Source organism: Oncorhynchus tshawytscha, linkage group LG07 (assembly GCF_018296145.1).
Source record: "Oncorhynchus tshawytscha isolate Ot180627B linkage group LG07, Otsh_v2.0, whole genome shotgun sequence".
Lineage (NCBI taxonomy): Eukaryota > Metazoa > Chordata > Actinopteri > Salmoniformes > Salmonidae > Oncorhynchus > Oncorhynchus tshawytscha.
In genome coordinates, this window is record NC_056435.1 from 29893868 (window position 1) to 29917191 (window position 23324).

Consider the following 23324-nt stretch of genomic DNA (forward strand, 5'->3'; position numbering starts at 1 on the left):
TGAATTCACAGCACTGTCAGCCTGTTTTCTTGACAAGACCCTTTAGGACACAAATATCAAAAGCCTTATTGTTGTTGGTTTAAAGTTGATAAAGAATAAGGCTATACTTTGAGAGTCTAAGTTAGCCATTTTTGACATAATTTCCTTAAGAACAAGCTTGTATTGAAGTATAATAACAACGAGCCCTCTTAGCCAAACAAGCAATTGATTAGTGCAATCCATCAGGTAAACAGGAAGTCAGAAGGGACGTTATTTGCATGGTAATACAGTTTCCTGGTGAACTTTTATAGAATTGTGCCTGCGGGCTCTACCTGACAGCGGCTAATTGGCTATGGGAAAGGTAGAACGGCCTAAAACTGAGAACAATAAAACCATGTCTTTCCCACCACTGTGGACTGCCAGTTTCACGGTATGCTCTAAAAAATGTACGCTACCCAATGAATTAGAAATGGCCTCCATTAACGTGTCCATACATTAATATAATATGTAGTTCTACAGAGGATTTATGCAGGCAAAGAAGAAAAACATCCAGAGTAACAAAGCATGTTTTTGCCAGTATACAATAAAACACATGAAGGCTTTATAGATTATTTTTGCTCGTCAAATTACAATAAATGGTACAGCTTGAAGGGTTATGGAACAGCGCGGCTTTTAGTGACCTGAATGTCAATGTACGGTAGATACACAGACACACGCCTACTCCCTCTCACACACACACACACCATTAATCCCCCCCCCCCAAATATTGGACTGCCTCATCTCGAGCTGCTCATTCATGTGAGACGGATCCCAGAGACATTTTCCACAGGAGGATTAGCAGTGTACCACGACAGACAGGCTCATCTGTCTCTGTGCTCTGGCCCTCCATACTGTCTGTCTGTGTGGACAGACGGCAGGCAGGCAGGCAGGCAGGCCACTCCTTAAAAGGCCTGAGATGCTCAATGCTTGTCATTAGGGCTTTCGCTTTACTGACTTACCCACCATGCTTTCCCATAATAGGACTGGGAGAAAAAGAGCATGTTAACTGGAAATAATTAATACAGCTTGTTGGCTGAATCCCGCTGCCTCATGTACCGTAGATCGAGACATTGATCATTGGTCACAATAATAATGTTTACATACTGTTTTACCCACTTCATATGTATATACTGTATTCTCCTCAAGGCTCATCCTATATAACTACTGCTGTACATACATATTGCATTAATATACAGTCCATAGTGTCTATTTACACCATATATGCAGTACCAGTCAAAAGTTTGGACACAGCTACTCAGGGTATTTCATTTTTTTCTTCTTTTTTTCTACATTCTAGAATAATAATGAAGACAACAAAACTATGAAATAACACATGGAATCACATAGTAACCAAAAAAAGTGTTAAACAAATAAAAATATATTTTACATTTTAGATTCTTCAAAGTAGCCACCTTTTGCCCTGATGACAGCTTTGTACAGTCTTGGCATTCTGTCAACCAGCTTGACGAGGAATACTTTTCCAACAGTCTTGAAGGAGTTCCCACATACGCTGAGCACTTGTTGGCTGCTTTTCCTTCACTCTGCAGTCCACTGCATTCTAAGCACTCCATCACTCTCCTTCATGGTCAAATAGCCCTTACACAGCCTGGAGGTGTGTTTTGGGACATTGTCCTGTTGAAACACAAATGATAGTCTCACTAAGCTCAACCCAGATGGGATGGCGTATCGCTGCAGAATGCTGTGGTAGCCATGCTGGTTAAGTGTGCCTTGAATTCCAAATAAATCACAGACAATGTCACCAGCAAAGCATCCCCACACCATCAAACCTCCTCCTCCATGCTTCACAGTGGGAACCACACGTGGAGATCATCCGTTCACCTACTCTGCGTCTCACAAAGACAGGGAGGTTGGAACCAAAAATCTCAAATTTGGACTCAGCAGACGAAAGGACAGATTTCCACCGGTCCATTGCTCGTGTTTCTTGGCCCAAGCAAGTCTCTTCATATTATTGGTATCCTTTAGTAGTGGTTTCTTTGCAGCAATTTGACCATGAAGGCCCGATTCATGAAGTCTCCTCTGAACAGTTGCTGTTGAGATTTGTCTCTTACTGTAACTCTATGAAACAGGTATTTGGGATGCAACAGAGGTCACTCTGGGTCTTCCTTCCTGTGGCGGTCCTCAAGCCAGTATCATTATAGCGCTTGATGCCAACCGGGCAAATTCGCCACTAGCGCCCTGTGCTTTTCACAGATGAAAGCAGGTTCACACTGAGCACATGGGACAGACGTGACATTCTGGAGACGCCGTGGAGAACGTTCTGCTGCCTGCAACATCCTCCAGCATGACCGGTTGGCGGTGGGTCAGTCATGGTGTGGGGTGGCATTTCTTTGGGGGGCCGCACAGCCCTCCATGTGCTCGCCAGAGGTAGCCTGACTGCCATTAGGTACCAAGATGAGATCCTCAGACCCCTTGTGAGACCATATGCTGGTACGGTTGGCCCTGGGTTCCTCCTAATGCAAGACAATGCTAGACCTCATGTGGCTGGAGTGTGTCAGCAGTTCCTGCAAGAGGAAGGCATTGATGCTATGGACTGGCCCGCCCGTTCCCCAGACCTGAATCCAATTGAGCACATCTGGGACATCATGTCTCGCTCCATCCACCAACGCCACGTTGCACCACAAACTGTCCAGGAGTTGGCGGATGCTTTAGTCCAGGTCTGGGAGGAGATCCCCCAGGAGACCATCCGCCACCTCATCAGGAGCATGCCCAGGCGTTGTAGGGAGGTCATACAGGCACGTGGAGGCCACACACACTACTGAGCCTCATTTTGACTTGTTTTAAGGACATTACATCAAAGTTGGATCAGCCTGTAGTGTGGTTTTCCACTTTAATTTTGAGTGTCACTCCAAATCCAGACCTCCATGGGTTGATAAACTTGATTTCCATTGATAATATTTGTGTGATTTTGTTGACAGCACATTCAACTATGTAAAGAAAAAAGTATTTAATAAGAATATTTCATTCATTCAGATCTAGGATGTGTTATTTTAGTGTTCCCTTTATTTTTTTGAGCAGTGTACACACACCCACACACACAGCCTTCAGAAAGTATTCAGATCGTGACCTTTTTACACATTTTGTTACGTTACAGCCGTATTAAAAAATGTATTATATAAACAATCCTCAGCAATCTACACATAATACCCCATAAAAACAAAGCAAAAACAGGTTTTTATACATTTTTTGCAAATGTATAAAATAAAAAAACTGAAATACCTTATTTACACAAGTATTCAGACCCTTTGCTATGAGACTCAAAATTGAGCTCAGGTGCATCCTGTTTCCATTGATCATCCTTGAGATGCTTCAACAACACGATTGGAGTCCACCTGTAGTAAATTCAATTGATTGGACACGATTTGGAAAGCCACACACCAGTCTATATAATGTCCCACAGTTGACAGTGCATGTCAGAGCAAAAATTAAGCCATGAGGTCGAAGGATTTGTCCGCAAAGCTCAGAGACAGGATTGTGTCGAGGCACAGATCTGCGGAAGGGTACCAAAAAATGTCTGCAGCATTGAATATCCGCAAGGACACAGTGGCCTCCATCATTCTTAAATGGAAGAAGTTTGGAACCACCTAAATTCTGCCTAGAGCTGGCCGCCCGGGCCAAACTGAGCAATCGGGGGAGAAGGGCCTTGTTCAGGGAGGTGACCCAAGAACCTGATGGTCACTCTGACAGAGCTCTAGAGTTCATCTGTGGAGTTGGGAGAACCTTCTTAAAGGACAACCATCTCTGCAGCACGCCACCAATCAGGCCTTTATGGTAGAGTGACCAAATGGAAGCCACTCCTCAGTAAAAGGCACATGACAGCCCGCTTGGAGTTTGCCAAAGGCACCTAAAGACTCTCAGACCATGAGAAATTAGATTCTCTGGTCTGATACAACCAATATTGAACTCTTTGTCCTGAATGCCAAGTGTCACATCTGGAGGAAACCTGGCACCATCCCTACGGTGAAGCATGGTGGTGGCAGCATCATGCTGTGGGGATGTTTTTCAGCGGCAGGGACTGGGAGACAAGTCAGCATTGAGGGAAAGATGAACGGAGCAAAGTACAGAGAGATCCTTGATGAAAACCTGCTCCAGAGCACTCAGAACCTCAGACTGGGGCGCAGGTTCATCTTCCAACAGAACAACGACCCGATCTAACAGCTCTAGAGAGACCTGAAAAAATACTGTGCAGCGAAGCTCCCCATCCAACCTGACAGAGCTTGAGAGGATCTGCAGAGAAGAATGGGAGAAACTCCCCAAATACAGGTTTGCCAAGCTATACCCAAGAAGACTCGAGGCTGTAATCGCTGCCAAAGGTGCTTCAACAAAGTACTGAGTAAACGGTCTGAATACTTATGTAAATGTTGTATTTCAGTTATTATTATTATTCTTTTTTAACTAGCAACAATTTCTAAAAAGCTGTTTTGGTTTTGTCATTATGGGGTATTGTGTGTAGATTGATGAGTAAAATATTTTATGTCTGTAATAAAGCCCTTTTGTGGGGAAAACAAATTCTGACTGCACCAAAATTAATTCATTTCAATTGACTGATTTCCTTATATGAACTGTAACTTAGGAAAATCTTAGAAATTGTTGCAAGTTGTTATTATATTTTTGTTGCAAGTTGTTTTTATATTTTTGTTCAGTATACTGTATGTGCAACATGACGTTTTTAGATTCAAACAATGCATTTTCTAATATGGTCAAATACGTTACCGCTAATAGTCCATTGATCTTCAACAGACATAAGGTTATGTGGGGACCGAGAGGTCAAATAAATCAATAAAAGTGGAGTAAGCTTCAATTGTGACCTTTTCTGGTGTGCCACAGAGAACAAAATAGACTATCTGCAAAGACATGCCAGACAGTAACTACATTTGCCTTCATGACATATATTTACACCTCAATCCGACACGCATAATCTCACTTTCACACACACACACACCAAAGGATGTGAAATGTCACACAGCTGTATTTAATTGATTTTAATCTTAATGCTTTTAAAGAGGTCGGTAATAGATGGAGCAGAATTCCACACTGTTTTCTGCACTAATGAAAGCTCCATTGATCTCTTGTTAGGGTTCACGCTGTGGACCCAGCGGGACATCTGGTCAGTCCAGGGCCGTACCTTAGCTGGTTATCCTTCAAGCTTTCATCCTGGTAACGCTGAAAGCGTCAACGGTGGAGAACTATGATTTGGGATTATCATGCATAATGCATCCTTTAGATACTGTGTGTCTGATTGTTAATAATGGCAGACAAGGTGTGCCATAGCACTGTGCATATATGTCCAACTCACAGTGGGTGGGTTTCAGCCAGTATCAGCTCTAATGCCCTATAGTATGCAAACCAATCCATCCAGAAGGTAGGTTATTGAAAAACAGAAATGATACAAACAGAAAGTGAACTATATTTCTTTCATGTGAGAGCCTGTACAAGTGGCTTGATCCATTAGGTTTTGGACGTGTTCCATTTTTTATGTTGGCAGGGGTTTCGCTGGCATGGTTATCTCCAGCTTTAAGCAGATTAAACTGTGATACAGGGGAGGACCCCAATCAGTCGATTGCTGAAATTAGGGGAAAGCATCCCCATAACAATGTGCTAACCATTGACACAGTGCAGATTACAATAGCATCCCACCGGTCCTTTAATCCATTCTCATTAATAACATTAAATTGTATCCCTCTCGAACTTCAAACCTCCTGGTGAATGTGTAATTGAATTACTGATGCACACCCACACAAAGATATTGAAATGAGTCCTTCATCTATACCTGAGGTGCTGCACTGTGCCTGATGTTCTGAATAATCAGAGTAGGCAGATAAAGCAGAGGTAGGGGATCCATCATTGGCAAAGAGTAGAGGAGGTTGAGAGAGGCGGGGAGCTACAGTTGGACAGACAGACAAACGTAGGTTGCCTCCTGTCAGCGCACACAAGGGTTTTACCACAGAGGACAGACCAAACACTTTTAATAAGATTAGGAATTCAATTAAAAACAAATACGCCAACGAGAGCCAGAGATCAGAACCCCTTGTTCTGCATGACGACACTGGACATTGATCTGATGGAATATAAGTATTGATCAGCATCAGGTATGCCACAGTACAGCCACAGGCTAATCATTATTAATGATGCCCCATGTGACAGATATGAATCACATCAAGACACATCCAGCGATGATTCATACACTGTCAGAGGGGAGTCACAAGTTGATTGAGAGCCAAATCAGGAAGAAGAACACCCGTGTGTTTCTCTCATGGCTGCCTCCACATGAAATTAATACGATATTCAAAATACATGAGAAAAACGTGGCGCCGATTGAAAATGTGTTGCTTTCTGCGACTATGTCAAACAAGCCTGTTCAATAGCAACAGCAGCAGGCTGGACGACATTAAACCAAATTGACTCAACGAGTACCTCGGAGACGGTGGAGTGAATTAACCTCAACCTCTCTGGGGTTATTGATTTGCAAAGTGTACATTTGGAGAAGGGGATGACTCCAGGCTCTTAGTAAACAGTTCATTTGGCCGGCAAAAAAAAATCTATACCTACTCCACAAAGATGACAAAGGGGGAGCACGTAATTGGAAAAAGACTACAAGCATTTAAAGCCTTTTAATATGATTAACAGTAAACACAGTTGATTAATGTGTCTTGTCATGGCGTTATAGTGATTGTAAAATATGGCACTTCACAGAACCATGATTAATGAAGACGATTCTATGGAAATATGGAAGTCGTTTAATAATCATCCTCTTAAAAAGTGAAATGCTTTCCGTGTTTTAAGATGTACGTCGTACGGGTATCTGGAATCTCTTCAATGTAATTAGGAGTCTAGGGATAGCACTTCCATTAGCTCACCAGCACCAACCAGCTCCCCTTCCCCCAAGCCAAACACTGCCTCAACTGTCTTCCCCTCCTCCTTCCCAGCCCGCTGCCTCACTCAATACTGAAACCAGTAAACAACGCCATCTTCTTTTCAGCCTTTATATGAAGATAAACGAGGACTTAAAGCCCAAATTAGCCGCCTTTGAGGATGTGGCCTTGGTTGAGAGAGGACGTTACCTCTGATCGACTCACCGTGGTTGATTCCTCAAAAGAGCTGCTCAATGCATCCTCTAAAAGGGTTGACAGCACGTAGGATTCATCCCACCACCATTAATTCATGGCTTCACACCGGCCGGTCTCCAATGAGCACTCAGAAAATGCCTAGGTGGCAGAACACAACAGAGCAGGGATGGCCATTACGTTCTGGAGAAGTAGAGCTCTAACGATGATGGCTGGTGGAGTTCTCGAATGTTGTGCTCTGCATGCTAGACATGCTGAGCCCAGAGCCCTAAGGCTCTGTCCTGACAGTGGGATCTCCTGTGATGGGTCTGTATCTCCTCATTCACCGGCCCAATAGGCAGGAACCGGTCAGGCAACAATATTATCACTCTGGCGAATAAAGCACTGGAGCTTAGTTGATAGTATCGACCAACATTTTTTTGTCTGATCCAACCCATTTGATAGAGTGGATTTCTGCTATTGTAATATCCCACTGAGTGTAACAGTTTTGCTTTCATCCCTCTCCTCGACCGTACCTGGGCTCGAACCAGGGACCCTCTGCACACATCAACAACTGACACCCACAAGGCATCATTAGCCATCGCTCCACAAAAGCTGCAGCTCTTGCAGGGCAAGGGAAACAACTACTTCAAGGTCTCAGAGCGAGTGACGTCACCGATTGAAACGCTATTAGCGCACACCCAGCTAACCTTTTCACACCGGCTACATGGGCACAGACGTCAATTCAACGTAATTTCATTCAAATGACATGGAAACCACGTTGATTCAACCAGTGTGTGCCCAGTGGGACGCAACATAGCAGAACACTGTTAACATGTAGGCTGAGGAAAGCCTTTTAAGGGAAAGAAATTGACCACACCAATACATTTGCACTCATTCATGAAAACCTCAAACCAAGGTGAAATATGAAGGGGGAAAATGCAGTCATATGTCATTCATAATCTCTAGCATCTGGATTCCACAAATAGAACAAATCAAAGCATCAAACTGAAGTTGCCAACCTCTCTCATCATCAAATCTATCGTGCATTGAGAGAGACCGAGAAGCATGGCTCCTTAAATCAGACATTTTCTCTCTTTGCAGCAGCAGCAGGAAGCTGGAGAAACACAGGCCGATGTATCAGGAACTGTGGGGGGAGAAACCATTTGATATTATTTGCAGCTCTTGTTGAGGAAAACAAATCCCCCTTGGTTCCTGTCTGAGCTGAACGCAGAGGTAGTGGAATTACCCCTTAGCATGCAGCGCTAGTACTAGCACTCGCTGTGTTGGCTCGCACTGTCCTAGCCCCACTTCACAGCCTCATAGCTCACAGACAGGTAGACGTGACTTCACTTACAATGCTAAGACAGTCACAGAATCGTCTCGGAACACTGTTTTGGCTCATCCTCTAGTAAGATTACGTAGGCACACAGAGGTCAGATGTTACGACAGAGAGACTCTGTTTGTTGACGTTCTTGTTCACTGATTTCATAGGGTGTTAACTGAATGAAAATCTGCCATAACTCATTTGACCCATTGAGTGCCTTGACTTTGATGCTCACTTGCCTGAATATGTAACGCAATATGTTAAGCAGGCACTCAAATGCAGGAAATTGGGTAAGGGTCCGTCTGAACAAACTCTGATGAACGGGACATTTACTTAAGTTGCTTCCTGAGGGTTACGTACAGTGCCTTCAGAAAGTATTCATACCCGTTGACTTTTAAAATGGATTACATTTAGATTTTGTGTCACTGATCTACACACAATACCTCCCCAGAATGTCAAAGTGGACTGACGTTTTTATTAATTAAAAGGGATTCAATCCCTTTATGGCACGCCTAAATACTTCAGGAGTATTTGCTTAATAAGTCATATAATAAGTTGCACGGACTCACTCTGTGTGCAATAATCGTGTTTAACGTGATTTTTGAATGACTACCCCATCTCTCTACCCCATAAATACAATTATCTGTGAGGTCCCTCAGTTGAGCAGTGAATTTCAAGCACAGATTTAATGACAAATACCTTCCAATGCCTTGCAAAGAAGCACACCTATTGGTAGATGGGTAAAGAAAAGCAGACATTGAATATCCCTTTGAGCATGGTGAAGTTATTAATTACACTTTGGATGCTGTTTCTATACACCCAGTCACTACAAATATACAGGCGTCCTTCCTTACTTAGATGATGGAGAGGAGGGAAACCGCTCAGGGAATGCACCATGAGGCTAATGTTTTTTTAAACCAGTTACAGCGTTTAATGGCTGTGATAGGAGAAAACTGAGGATGGATCAACAACATTGTAGTACTCCACAATACTAATGTAAATGATAGAGTAAAAAGAAGGAAGCTTGTACAGAATAAAAATATTCCAAAACATAAATCCAGTTTGCAATAAGGAACTAAAGTAATACTGAAAATAAATGTGGCAAAGAAATGCTATTTTTGTCCTGAATACAAAGCATTATGTTTGGGGCAAATCCAACTCAACACATCACTAAATACCACTCTTCATATTTTCAAGCATGATGGTTGCTGCATCATTTGTGGGTATGCTTTGTTCAGTCTGCTTTCCAACAGACAATGGGAGAAGAATCCACTTTTCAGCAGGACAATAACCTAAAATACAAGGCCAAATATACACTGAAGTTGCTCACCAAGACGACATTGAATGTTCATGAGTGGCCTAGTTACATTTCTGACTGAAATTTTCATGAAAATCGATGGCAAGACTTGAAATTGGCTGTCTTGTAATGATCAACAACCAACTTGACAGAGCTTGAAGAATTAAAAAAAATATCATGAGCAAATATTGTACAATCCAGCTTTGAAAAGCTCTTAGAGACTTACCCAGAAATACTCACAGCTGTAATAGGTATGTAATCACTCCCAAATTTGATTCTAACATGTATTTTAACATGTATTAACTCAGGGGGATGAATACTTATCTAACTTATTTTCCATTCATTATTATATATTTAAAAAATAATTCCCCTCCACTTTGACATTAGAGCATTTTGTGTAGATTGTTGACAGAAAAATGAAAATGAAATCCATTTTAATCCCACTTTGTAACACAACAAATTGTGGAGAAAGTCAAGGGGTGTGAATACTTTCTGACAGCACTGTATATGGGGGAACAGTGGTGCTACTGTTCAGAAGCACAATCGGAATGAAAGCTTTTCAAGGGCCAGCACACCATGTCCATGTTCACTGGAAGGAATGCAGTCCACTCTCTAATGAATGGAGAAGAGCTTGCCTGAGTGCCCTTCATACACTGGCATAAAGAGATAGGATAATGCAGCGGGTTAATGGGTGTGCTGGCACACTTAGAATCAGAAGACCTAGCTCTACTCACTCCACGGGTGGTAGGGGTGAGCAGGGTGGAGTGAGCAAGGATTGTTGTTTTACTCCGACAGAGGGAGGGTGCTGAGGGAGCCTCCGTGTCAGTAATGACATTAGATACGGACTAGCGGGGGGGGGGTCTGCCTGACCCCCAAACTCTCTCTGCCTCTACCACTGCTGGTGGTGACCCCAACAGTAACAGGGGCATCCTGAACACAGGTCCCCTGCTGCTATGAGGGGACAACATGGAGTATTTAGACACGCTCCTAACATCTCAACTGCAGGTGAGTTAACCCAGGGGTGAGTTAACCCAGGGGTGGTGACATGGGGGCCATAAAAGTGTGTGTTCAGCAAGAAGACTCAGGCCCCCTAGGGGCAAACACAGAAAAGCACTTGTGGACAGGTTTGTTGTGTGAGAACATATTGCTGTGTGAGAACATGTGGGCCAGAGCCACAGGCGCCTCACACTCAATAGTTTCATCACGTGTCCCTAATGGCACAGGTTGCCAATGGAAACTGTCTCAGCTGCAGCCAATAGCAGTTAGAAGGAATTACTGAGGTGTAAAATACTTTAAAAACAGGAAGCCTGGAAGATTTATTTAGGCTATAGCAGAGAAGAGACTAGTGCCTGAGGGAATTGGTAAGTCCCCAAGGCTCAGGTTGTCAATCATACCTGCTTTCTGGTGATAAACCAGAGCTCATCCTCTGTAGACCCTGTCATCCTATTGTAAGAGCAACATGGTCTCCCAATTATCATGACCCCCAGTCTGGGATCTTTAACCCCTGCATTGTTTACTACATTGAGGAGATTCTGGAACAGAGGAAATAATTGTCAACTGGTAACGAGAGCTGCAGGCAGATCCCTATAACGCCTCTTGTCTCAGACATATTCTGTTCTTTCACACTAAAGCTTGTGTTCAATTCATTCATGAGAAAAGCCATTGTGCGTGACACTGAATAGATATAAAGCTCCGTATTCAGACAATAATTGGGGAGACAGTATGATTGCCTGTAGAACACAGTTTGATCTGAAAACAATAGACATCTGAAGATGACAGCATTGGATACAATGATAGCTCAATCCTAATCCTTTTGTTGATGACAATTACACATGTAGACGTGCTTGCACAGCAGTCCCTCTCTTTCTCTCTCTCTCTGCTTCTCTCTAGCTTCAAATAGTGTGCTTTTAACACATCTGAATGACATTAACGAATCCGAGCAGTGAAAAATCTGTTCCATGGAGTGTTGTCATTTGCGAGGAGACAAGAAATGCCTACAAAACTGCGGCCGCATCCCAATTAGCTGTAGTCTTTGAGGTTTGTCATGCAACAAGGCCTCCCTGCCGCTCACACCGGAAAAATGACGCACAGTCCCACTCTGAGAGACGCCACAGGAAACTGGCAGGGTCAATAGACCGACATAGAGCGCAGGCTGTCCATCCAATCAGGAGAGAGTCTCTGTCACCAAAGATTGATGGGAACATTTCCTGGCCTGTAGCCCCAGATATCAAAGCGGGATTTTTCTTAGATCACCTCTATTGATCTGTTTTTGTTTCAAAGCCATCGCCTGGAGCCTCACAGCCATTTCAAATCCTCTATGCACTGAGATTACACCAGCTTGTGGGAGGTCTATCTATGTGCTGACTATTGAAAAATGGAAGTAAAAAGTCTGTTATTTAATGGATTTGGAATTCAAACGGTTCTCTCAAGTCCCTATAGAGTAAACGAAACCAAGCACATATTTTCCATCTTTATATCTCTACTGATTCATCTATTTGAATGTTGGCATCATTGTTTCCACGACATTACTATTCTATTGTTCTATTTTGTACCCCTCCCCTTCAGGAGATTTCCTTCTTAGGTTTTGCATGCTGTTGGATCACTCCTCAAAACGACTAAAGCCTTCATCTTTTGAGCTTTTGCAAACTGTCTTTAAGAACATTTGTATGAAAAATATCTGCAACAACTCACTGGTATCTCTGAGGGAGATTAAAAGAGCCCCAACGCTCAATCACTCCCAAATGAAGAAATACTATGGTATAAAAAACTATGATATTCACTGTAGTGTTTTTAATTTTAAAATGTTTTACCCCTTTTTTCTCCCCAATTGGTAGTAGCAGTCTTGTCTCATCACTGCAACTCCGGTACGGACTAAGGAGAGGCAAACGTCGAGAACCATGCATCCTCTAAAACACAACCCAACCAAGCCTGCACTGCTTCTTGACACAATGCACATCCAACCCGGAAGCCAGCCGCACCAATGTGTCAGAGGAAACACCTAGCAACCTGATCAGTGTGCACTGTGCCCAGCCCACCACAGGAGTGCACGATGAGACAAGAATATCCCTGCCGGCCAAACCCTCCCTAACCCAGACGACACTGGGCCAATTGTGCATGGGCCGCCTGGTCGCGGCCGGCTGCGACAGAGCCTGGGCTCGAACCCAGAATCTCTGGTGGCACAGCTAGCACTGAGATGCAGTGCATTAGACCACTGCGCCACCCGAGAGGCCCCAGACTTTAGTTTTTACTTTACTGTAGTATTTACTACACATTTCTTTTGTATTTACTGTAGTATTCTACAGTATACTACATCATTATATGGTAAGAACCAGAGGTGTGGACTCGAGTCAGACTTAAGTCACAAATATGATGACTTGGACTCGACTTTGACTTTAACACCAATGAGTCGTGACTTAACTTGGACTTGAGCCTTTTGACTCAAACTGACTTGATACCCTCCCCAAGACCAAATATTAAAAATGCTGTTAAAAAAAAGTGTGCAGCGCATCAACTCTTCATTTAACGGATTACAGTTTGAATCGGACAGCAGCCAATCAAATTGTACCAGCTGAGAAAAAGTTGTGCGTGGCAGAGGAAAGTAGGTGGGTGAATTCAGATGGAACCCTTGGAAAGATGATACCCACGATTATTATGTTCAGATATAAAGACAACGCTGTATCAACAAAAAACAGATTTGCAACTTGCAAAACATGCGGGAAGAAAATTAGAGACGGAGGCGCAACAATTTCCAACTTTGTTCGACATTTGAAGCTGCACAAAGAACGGTAAGTCGTGGCTAATATAGACGACAGCTATATATTTTATTACTTTCCTAGTGTATGGCTAGCGTAAAGTTAAATCATTGAGCCTCCACACAGTCAGTCAGTGCGGGAACGTGATCATTGCACCCAAGATTGAGCTACACCTGGCTAGGCAGTTGGTATTTCCATGGAAATATAATGTTTATTTGGAAAGTAATAAATATAGAGATTTTTTTTTAAAGCATTCATGATTTGCGTAAATGTAATATACTAACTATTACTCTTGTTAAGAATATGAGATGGTATTACATTTGGTGAAGAGCACGCGTAGCACATTCATATCCTGCACATCTATCATTCCAGTGTTTTATTGGTATATTGTAATTACTTCGCCACCATGGCCTATTTATTGCCTTACCTCCCTTATCTTAGCCCATTTGCACACACTGTATATAGATCTTTTCTACTGTATTATTGACTGTATGTTTGTTTATTCCATGTGTAACTCTGTGTTGTTGTACGTGTCGAACTGCTTTGATTTATCTTGGCCAGGTCGCAGTTGTAAATGAGAACTTGTTCTCAACGAACCTACCTGGTTAAATAAAAGGTGAAAATGACTTGTTTAGGACTTGAAACTCAAGGTTAAAGACTTGAAACTTGACTTGATGGTCTTGTCTTGAGTCTTGACTCAGACTTGCCTGTCTTGACTTGGGACTTGAGTGCTAAGACTTGAGACTTACTTGTGACTTGTAAAACAATGACTTGGTCCCACCTCTGGTAAGTACTACACATGATCGCAGGAACCTATAGTTTGAAGTATAGTATTCTACAGTATACAATAGAATTCTATAGTAAGTACTGTAGTATTATATAGTATTGTTATATTTCTGAGAGAGAAATATGGCACAGATTCTACTTAGAGATGGTTTACTTTGAAAATAAGATTCAAAGTAGGTTTTCCTAAGGGCACGTGTACGGGATTTCCTAAATATAATGGCAACCGACAACATAAATTAAATATTTAGGGTTCGTTTACTCTTTCATCATCCTCCAAAAAAGGTATAACAATTTGTTATAATTTGTTATAACAATTTGTCAGAGTACTTTTAAAGGCCCAATGCAACTGTTTTTTTTTTTACATCAAATATTTTCTGGGTAACAATTAAATAGCTTACTATAATAGATTTCCATTAAAATGGGAAAAGTAGCTTTTTAGCAAAAGACAATTTCTCAAGCAATAACTTAGCTAGGACTGTCTGGAGTGGTCTAATTGGGGAGGGGAAAACGGAATACTAGCTGTTATTGGAACACTTTTTGTTATTGGTCTAATAAGCAATTGACCGCATGGTGATGTCACCATGGAAAGCCAAAACATGCCCATGCAAACCTGCAACTATCAGAAGTAACACCAATCAAATTGTTTCACACTTTCACAGTGTTAGTTTCATCAGCAGTACAATATAATATAAAACACAGGAAAAAAACATGTTTCCCCATATACCCAAGCTCTTTCCTCAAATAACAAGCACACAACACCATTCTAGTGGATGCCAAAGCCTTTGCCTGTTTAAGTATTAATGAGGTATTAATGAGTATTAATGAGAAGTCCATAGCAAGACATGATGAAGACATTTTAAATTGTAAAGTGTTAAACAATAGCAACAGATGGCATTTACTGTTCATACTATCCCAAAGCCTTGTTAGGCAGGTTTCCATTGACCCAGGTTAATTCCACAAAAGTAACGTTGCAACAAAAATAATGTTTCTTTGCAGGACAAGGATTGTCCCGACTTTAATGAATGGCTGAATTTCACACCTTGTTTTTCCTGGTTGGCTGGATGCAAATTTCACGATCCAATTATTTCAGTTCTACAGGAGTACAGGAGTGCAAGTTTCTGTGCAAGACCATGGCGATAAGTTGGCACATGAGAATTATGCTTACTTGGGACATGAAGCAGGGTGGGAGGGCATACAGGCTGTTGCCAATTTATTGATACACCATTTTTTTTTTGGTGTGGGGGGGGGTGACGTCATTACGTCCAGCTGTTTTTAACGACACAAGACAGTTCAATGGAAACACAACGTAGCAAGCAATTGTCACATCTATTTTCTATGTGAACTTTCTAAATGTTGACAAAAAAATAACTGGAGAAGTTTATGGAAACATAGAAACCTCTCTCTGCACACATGATTAACTATCTAAATTAGGGATATATGAGATACTGATTAGGAGGAAAGACACCATGTGGTTTTATCAAGACTGGGCCCCCTAACCCACTGACAGAGATAAAAACTCAGCCTCACTCACTTACTTAGACACACCTGCAGTCAATTCACACAAAACCACTTCCCTGGCACTAGCAAAACCTAGCAGTAAACACTGGAAAGTGATAGGTGGCAGGCTAACTTTACAATCCGATGTAGCGCCAGGAGTTTTGGTATTTACCCAAGAATCTGGAGTTGGAAAAATAATGAGGTCAAAGGGTCTCCACTGCTCTGCAGGTGGTCTCACGGTTAGATCAGTAGAAATGGGCAGAAGTTACCTCCAAGCTGACAAATGGTGCTGGGTCTTGACCAGTTTGGCAAGGCTTGTCCTCAACATTTTCCATGTCTGGGGGAAGAGAACATTAAGAAATAGACTATTGCTGTGTTCTGGCTGTCTACCAGTATGCCAAGGACCGACACAAAGATGTCCAGAAACCCAATAAATATTCTGACAAATCTCCAAAATGGAAGTTCATGGCCAAGCAGTCAAGTTTAATATTGTAGACATGCTAAATGTATTTTATCATTTGAAAAACTGCACCAAAACATTCAGCTGATTGCTGACGAATCTTAGGGTGTCATATATATTGTGAATTGAGCTGGGGAAATCAACTATGTAAAGCAACTCCAATTTTGCTATGACAAATGAGAATCCCTGAAAGCACTCATTCAATTGAAATGATGAAGTCATTTGTTTCCAGCTGCTGTGCTTCAGTAACATTAACCAACTCTAACCAACATTAGTTAATACAGGAGAGAACGACTTCCCCCTCTCATTGAAGCCCCGGAGTTCAAGGCCGACCGTGGTACTGCAGGCACTGTTTTCAGAAAACATGATCCCCCATTATAGTGAATGGGAAAATGACTATCTTCGTGGTCAATCTCTGAGTAAATTTAAAAAAAGAAAGAAATGTGAAGGCAGTCATGGCACCAATAATTGCATCTATTACACCAGATGTATGTCCTTGAACCGATTATTTTAAAAGCTCACACAGAAGGAGTTATAAGGATCATTTAGTTGCAACTCCCCAACAGGCTCGGGAGAGGAAAAGGTCACGTCATGCGTCCTCCGAAATATGACCTGCCAAACCGCGCTGCTTTTTAACACCCGCTCGCTTAAACCGGAAGCTGCACCAATGTGTCGGTGGAAACACCGATCAACTGACGACTGGCCAAACTCCCCTAACCCAGACAAAGCTGTGTCAATTGTGCGCCACCCTATGGGACTCCCGATCACAGCCAGTTGTGACACAGCCGGGGATCGAACCCCAGGCTGTAGTGACACCGCAAAACTACGATGCAGTGCCTTAGACTGCTTCGCCACTCGGGACGCCAGCCTTCAACTTGGAAATACACAATGAGTGGGGGCAGCACTGAGCTAGGCTGCAAACGTCACTTCCTGGACTAGCTCAAACTGCGCATGTTATGTCTTCATGAGACGCCATCTTAGCAAGATTGAGGAGGTTGGTGGCTCATGGTAATGGCTGGGGTGGAATCAGTGGAATGGTATCAAATACATCTAACACATGGTTTCCATGTATTTGATACCATTCCATTTACTCCCTTCCAGATATTATTATGAACCGTCCTCCCCTCAGCAGCCTCCACTGGTCTTCCCATAGGAATGAATGTTTTCATGTAATCGATGGATTTGTCCATTCATATACAGTCATTGGAACAATAGCACACAGCAATCACTGCACCTTCCAACTGAGAGAAGATTAAGATTTTACACATGGCAACCCATCCAACTATTAAGCATGCCCACCTCGATTCATTATTCTAATTATGGTTGATACGTGCTCTGATCCCCCGTTAGGGGAGAGCCCTGACTCTAGGCATGGCTGAGCCAGTAAACAGGCTCTTGCTATGCAGAGCAGTACACGTCGGGATGCTGGTGTATAGCTTATCACACCCAGTGATCCTACATCTAGCATGTATCTCCATCATAAGCTGAGAGTCCCAGGCAGCCAGGCGTCTGCTCTGCTTACAGCCCCCAGTAGAGCTCCACGCTGTGTAATGAGGTCCCAGAGGACCGCTGCCCTCACACCAGGCTCGGTCTTAGGGACAGACATTACAACGTTTCCCCCTACAGACGCTGGCTGGTGCTTTTATTAGGGACATATCTCATTCCAAACAAAACAGGAGTTACATTTTAATATTATGGGAAGCCGCAAAATGGTGAGCACACGCGGCTTAGACAATTATGGTGGAGCACCTGGTGCTTGTGTTTGTGTACACTTGGATGTATGGGGTCACTGTGCATACGGTTGATGTGTGTTTGCGTCTGTCTACCCACCAGATTCATTCAACAACAACGCCATATGGTTGTGTGTACAACATGCACCTATTTTCATTGCCCATAAAATACAGTTGGTACGAGGAAAGTTGTACTCTATTACATAGCAGCGCATGTAGTAGCTGTTAAACATGAGCCTCGTGTATCCTTTGTGTAGTCAATATTCTCCTAAATTACACTCCCCATTGTCCTTAGTGGTTTTACATGACATTCACCCATCAGCTGAGAGGGAAGGAAGGGGGAACTTTCTGCTACCTCGTCGTATCATGCTACTTGAGACAACGGCACTTTTCCTTGTCCAGATCTGCCTGTCCCCGAGCCTGTCTGTCACATCTGTCCCGTCTTCCTCCGTCCTGTCTGCTCTTCTACAGCTCGTCCCTAGGGGGTGCCTTGTAACCTTGCCCATGCAACCACCACAATACCCTCTGCGGGAACACAGCAAAGGAGACTGTGATCCCCCTCTATTCCATTTAGGACATTTGTCACTTTTATGTCTTTGCTCTTTGTTCAGTATTTTTCAATATTCACGGGTTATCTGGAATGAGATTAAACTGGGAATAATGGTGATATTCTGCTGGCTTTCATTCGGGATCATACAGATGTAGGATCTTCATTTGAGCCAGTTTGCTACAGCAGGAAAATAACCCTGCAGCAACAGGGAATGTGAATTATTACGTGGATCATAATTTATGGAGATTTCTTGTAGTTCATGCAAACCAAGTCTGACATTTTAAAGTGGGAGTTCCACACTTTAAAAGCCTTTTGAAACCTTGAATACACTACAAGTTTGCATTTCCTAATTCTCAGCAACAAAAGAGTGATCAAATGAAGATCCTACCGCTGTAACTACTTACTCTTTATGCCAAGGCTGTCGGGTTTTGTTGTACATTTGAGGACCTTGTGGATACGCTGGCCTTTTCATTGTGTGTGTTTTTTTTTAACATATACTGTATTAGATTCACTTGTGAAAATTCAGACCACCACAAAACAAAAAGCACTATAAATCTGAATGATAATAGGCGTGCGGGGCTAGAGTGGCTCAGGGCTACATTGTAAATCCTGTTCTTTCAGAAAGGCAATGTACAGTTGGCTCAAACGGCATCCAATAAAACCTAATCCTATTGGTTGTGGTTCTCATTCCTATGAAAACATTGCAGGATGAAAAATGCAAACATGATTTTGTGGATTTGTTTTTCATAAAACTGTACAAAATTGTATTTGAAGCTGCCATTTTCACCATGTACTGAGGCAGAACAAGTAAGATGCTGCCTGTTTCATTGAGAAAAGGGAAAGATTATTTATTTCTCATGGAAAAGCCTTTCACAAATAGCCTAAGGCACCATAAAGGGGAGACATGTCTAATATGGAGCTGTGAATGCCTCTGCCAGGACATAACAATAACCACAAACTGCCTCTTTCTGAAAGAACACATGACAACATCTGAGATATGACAAGCTTGTAAGCCTATAGCCACGAGCAAATGATAATCCGGACTGCAATAAACCAAGTGCACTGAATGGGACAGGGCTTCACTCTCTGCAATGGCATATCCTTTAGTCATGTCACATGGAGAATGATAGCCCCAGCCAATGCCTTAAGCACGGAAGTGTACAGGGGACCTTGCCAGCGAGAGAGACAAGCCTCCTATCTCCCTCCCACTGGGTTGTTCCGGGAAAGGAACCCCTGAACATGTGCGATAACATTGACCTCATTGCAGGTTTGTCCTTCAGTGTTAGGTTTGAAGATGAATTGTCCGTGCAGAGCAGACTACCATTGATCATGTTCACCCAGTGTCCCCAACAATACAGCAGCCTGTTAAAGGTGATCGCCAACTCTTATCATTGCATCTTCATCATCCCCCACCCAACCCCTCCAAGGCTGAATGGACAGAATCGCTCCTTTGCCGCTATCTCTCCCCGAGAATTTTAAAAAAAAAGGTAGCATAACAAGAACGGATACCATATGCACATTTCCAGAAAAGCAGGCAGGGATTATGGAGAACGATAAATGAATATTTCATGCAACCAAACATATTTCCAGAACATACAGGGCAGATTGCTTCTTCCTCCTGTCACCAGCAGTAAACATGAAAGAGGAGGGCTCAGGGCAGAGCTGCAGCACTGTGAACACTGCCTGCACTAAAGGGAGCAGGAGTTGTCACTGTAATAGCTTGTACCGACGGAAGTTCAATTAGGCCTGGGTACTTGCTAGGCTCCACCACACCTTCCAACACGCTGCTGATGCGATACAGAGTCTGCTGTCTGGAGTACAGCTAGGCGTGTCACAATGTTTCATATAATCAGTGTTTATGATATCGGTATCTGTTCCTGGGTCAGTATAATTGCTCTCTCTGTCACAGTCCAAGGAGGGTCAAGAAAGGCTAATCTGTGTTATCTATCGCCAGTGTTTTAGAGATGAAGGGATAAAGGGGCATCATCAATGGGCAATTACATCTGTACAGCAATTCATCTCTGCTTCCTGTTGTCAAGCTCATCTCTAATCTCTAATAGTAGCCTGTGTGTCTAATACGGATTCCATCAGTCAGGGGGGTGCCGGTAGAATAATGGTGTGTCTCTCTCTCTCCCTCCTGCTTCTTCCCTCTCCCTCTCTCCCTCTTCTTCCATATCCCTGTCTCTCCCCGTCTCTCTCTCTTCCTCCCACTTCTTCTCTCTCTCTCTCTCTCTCTCACACACACACAGTGTGTCTCTCACAGCTTCAAAAGTCATGCTGTCTCAGGAGGCATTGCTTATTTGTATTAGGGATTGCATGTAAATGAAAAGGCAATGCAGCAAATGTAGTTACAGGCACAGGTGTGTGTTTGTATGACTGACTGTATTCTGGTCTGTGTATGGAAGAGAGCGTAAGGGAGAGAGTAAGGGAGAGAGTAAGGGAATGAAATAGATATTGTCTGAGTCTACTGTTCAGTCTTCAAACTATGTTGAATGTCCATGCCAGTAGCTTTACTACCCGGACACAATCTGGTATTTTTCATGCACTTTCTTGACCTGAAAACAAAATAGGCATGAAATCTGTCCGGTCGGATCCGCATGTTAAGTGGTGAGAGATGTTGCCATGGCTGACCTGGACCTGTAGGGAGTTGGTGGTGGAGCCCTTCCTTGTCCAATTACACTGGACTTCATTCAAGTTGTTTGGTGAGAAGTATTCGACCTACTTTTAGGCACAAAGCACCAGTGGCCTGAATACTGAGAGGCTTGGGACGACGAGTGATCCCCGGGTACCATGAGAGGCTCCATCTTTAGCGTGGAGTAATAATGAGCTACCTGGTGGTATATAAACTCTTTGTACAAACATACTGCAGGATCTAGGTATAGGCCCATCAATCCACATTGGATGTGCCTGGCCACCTTTACCTGGGTAAAGGGGTAAAAAATAACTTAGGGACAGGCTGATTTGTCCAGAAATGGAAGTGTGACCTTCACAAGGTCCCTCTAATTGATGTGGCTTGGCAAGTGTTGCTGCACACAAGCACAAGGTGAAGAAGAATGGAAGCATATCAAAAACAGGACCAAATTGAGCAGAAGCTATGATGTGTTTTCCTCTTAGGTTCTCCAAGCACGTAATCCCCAAGAGGCACTGTACTGTGTGTTGGGAAACAACCGACCAAAATGTTTACTACTTAGTCGCTTTAATGACTAAAAGCACATTCTGAGAGGAATCACTGAGGCAAAACAAAGCGTGCTTCATTATGCTGTACACACTGGTATCTTTAGACTCGCACAAAAACAAATCATCATCACCGGGCTCAATCTTGCTCAAAATCAATTATGGAACGTAGAGGCTCCAATAATAGCAATCTGCTGCTTCAAATGTGACTTACATTTTACTCATTAAAGACAAAATCACTCATCATATTGTGAGGCCATGTGCTCTCCACAAACAACACTTGCCTCATAATCCACAGCAATACATATGATGGAGATGAATTTCCTTGATGGAGAAAAGTAGATCACAGTGGCAGATAACAATAGGGGCGGGGGTCAGTTTCTCCCCATGCCCCCAATAACAAATTAGGTATAAGGTGGCCATAGGGTTTGTTGTCTGGGCTACCATTCCATGTTGTGAAAAAAAAAACTTGAAATTCTGCACTATTGACTCAGCATCCCTGCTAACAATAGTATTGCTACGCAACATAAAACACTATGCATGCTGTGTGATCAATGGATATTGTTTTAAGAAATCCATTTAGATGTAAGTGAAATCAATGAGATGAACGCATGTAAACCAACATTGTTTACAATGGCATTACAATGGCATTACAATGGCAATAGAGACATCCATTCTAGGCTACAGCTAGTTGCATTAGCGTATGAGTGAATTTTATGTTCACTCTGACAATTTTTATTTTATTTTACAAGTCATTCTTCTATGATTAGCCTATAGCGAATTGCCTATCTTAGTAGCCTACTTGATACACCGGCTATGATTATTTATGCTTGCCAACTTTGGAGCAAAGTATCACAAAATGACGAACTAATGAACAAGAACAGATTAGGGAGAAAAACATTTATGCATTTACCGTAAATATATACAAAGATAGATTTGCGAAAGTAAATACACTTACTTTTTTTAAAGAGCAGGTCCTATCGTTCAAGCAGTTTGCGGAGGTTAAATTTTGTTTACAGCCGCCTGAGATACTTATCGCTACTGAATCTCAAAACGTGCGCTCAGACGGAACTAGAATGACACGAGAACGCTTTCCTCACCGTGGACGCTATCGCTCCCCCTGAAAAAAATGAAAAAAGCTCAAGTATAGGTTGTCTCTTACAAAGACATTCAGAGAAAGGGACCCTATCGCTGTCAATAGCTTTTAGAAATCCATGGCAACCGAGAAAACCCTCCACAACTTCTCAACGGTGTGACCGGGTTAAAACAACCTCAATGACAGCAACGTTATTGCGCTAGCAAAATGGGCAGGCAGGTTTCGGGGAGGAGGGGGTTGACAGCCAACTCGAATGAAGACATACAGTATATTGAATGGGAGGAAAATTGAATTGAAATTGTGAGTGTAAATCAGAGGAAAGGGGAATTAGAATTGTGAATGTAATCAAACAACTTCACAGGATATGGCAGATAGATTATCCAAGGGTATGGGTGGTATAGGTTTGTATAGGAACCACATAATGCAGGTAGGCTATTAATGAGCCACACAATACAAATATATATATATATATTTTTTAATACATTCACCTAATTTGTGTCGATACGTCAACAGCTAATTCCCAATGTAGGAGACCCTAACGGTCATATTAGGAAGGGAGACACCATACTACTCCAT

The 23324-nt window shown here is 42.7% G+C and overlaps 1 protein-coding gene across 1 annotated transcript in view; it reads right to left on the reverse strand.

The window, feature by feature from the left end:
• Nucleotides 1-22932, reverse strand: part of chl1b (cell adhesion molecule L1-like b) — a 72681-nt gene extending 49749 nt beyond the window's left edge. Inside the window, exon 1 of the mRNA XM_042324272.1 lies at nucleotides 22611-22932. The gene's annotated coding sequence lies outside the window, so the exon portion shown is untranslated. The remainder of the gene's footprint in view (nucleotides 1-22610) is intronic.
• Between the last annotated feature and the right edge of the window lie 392 nt (nucleotides 22933-23324).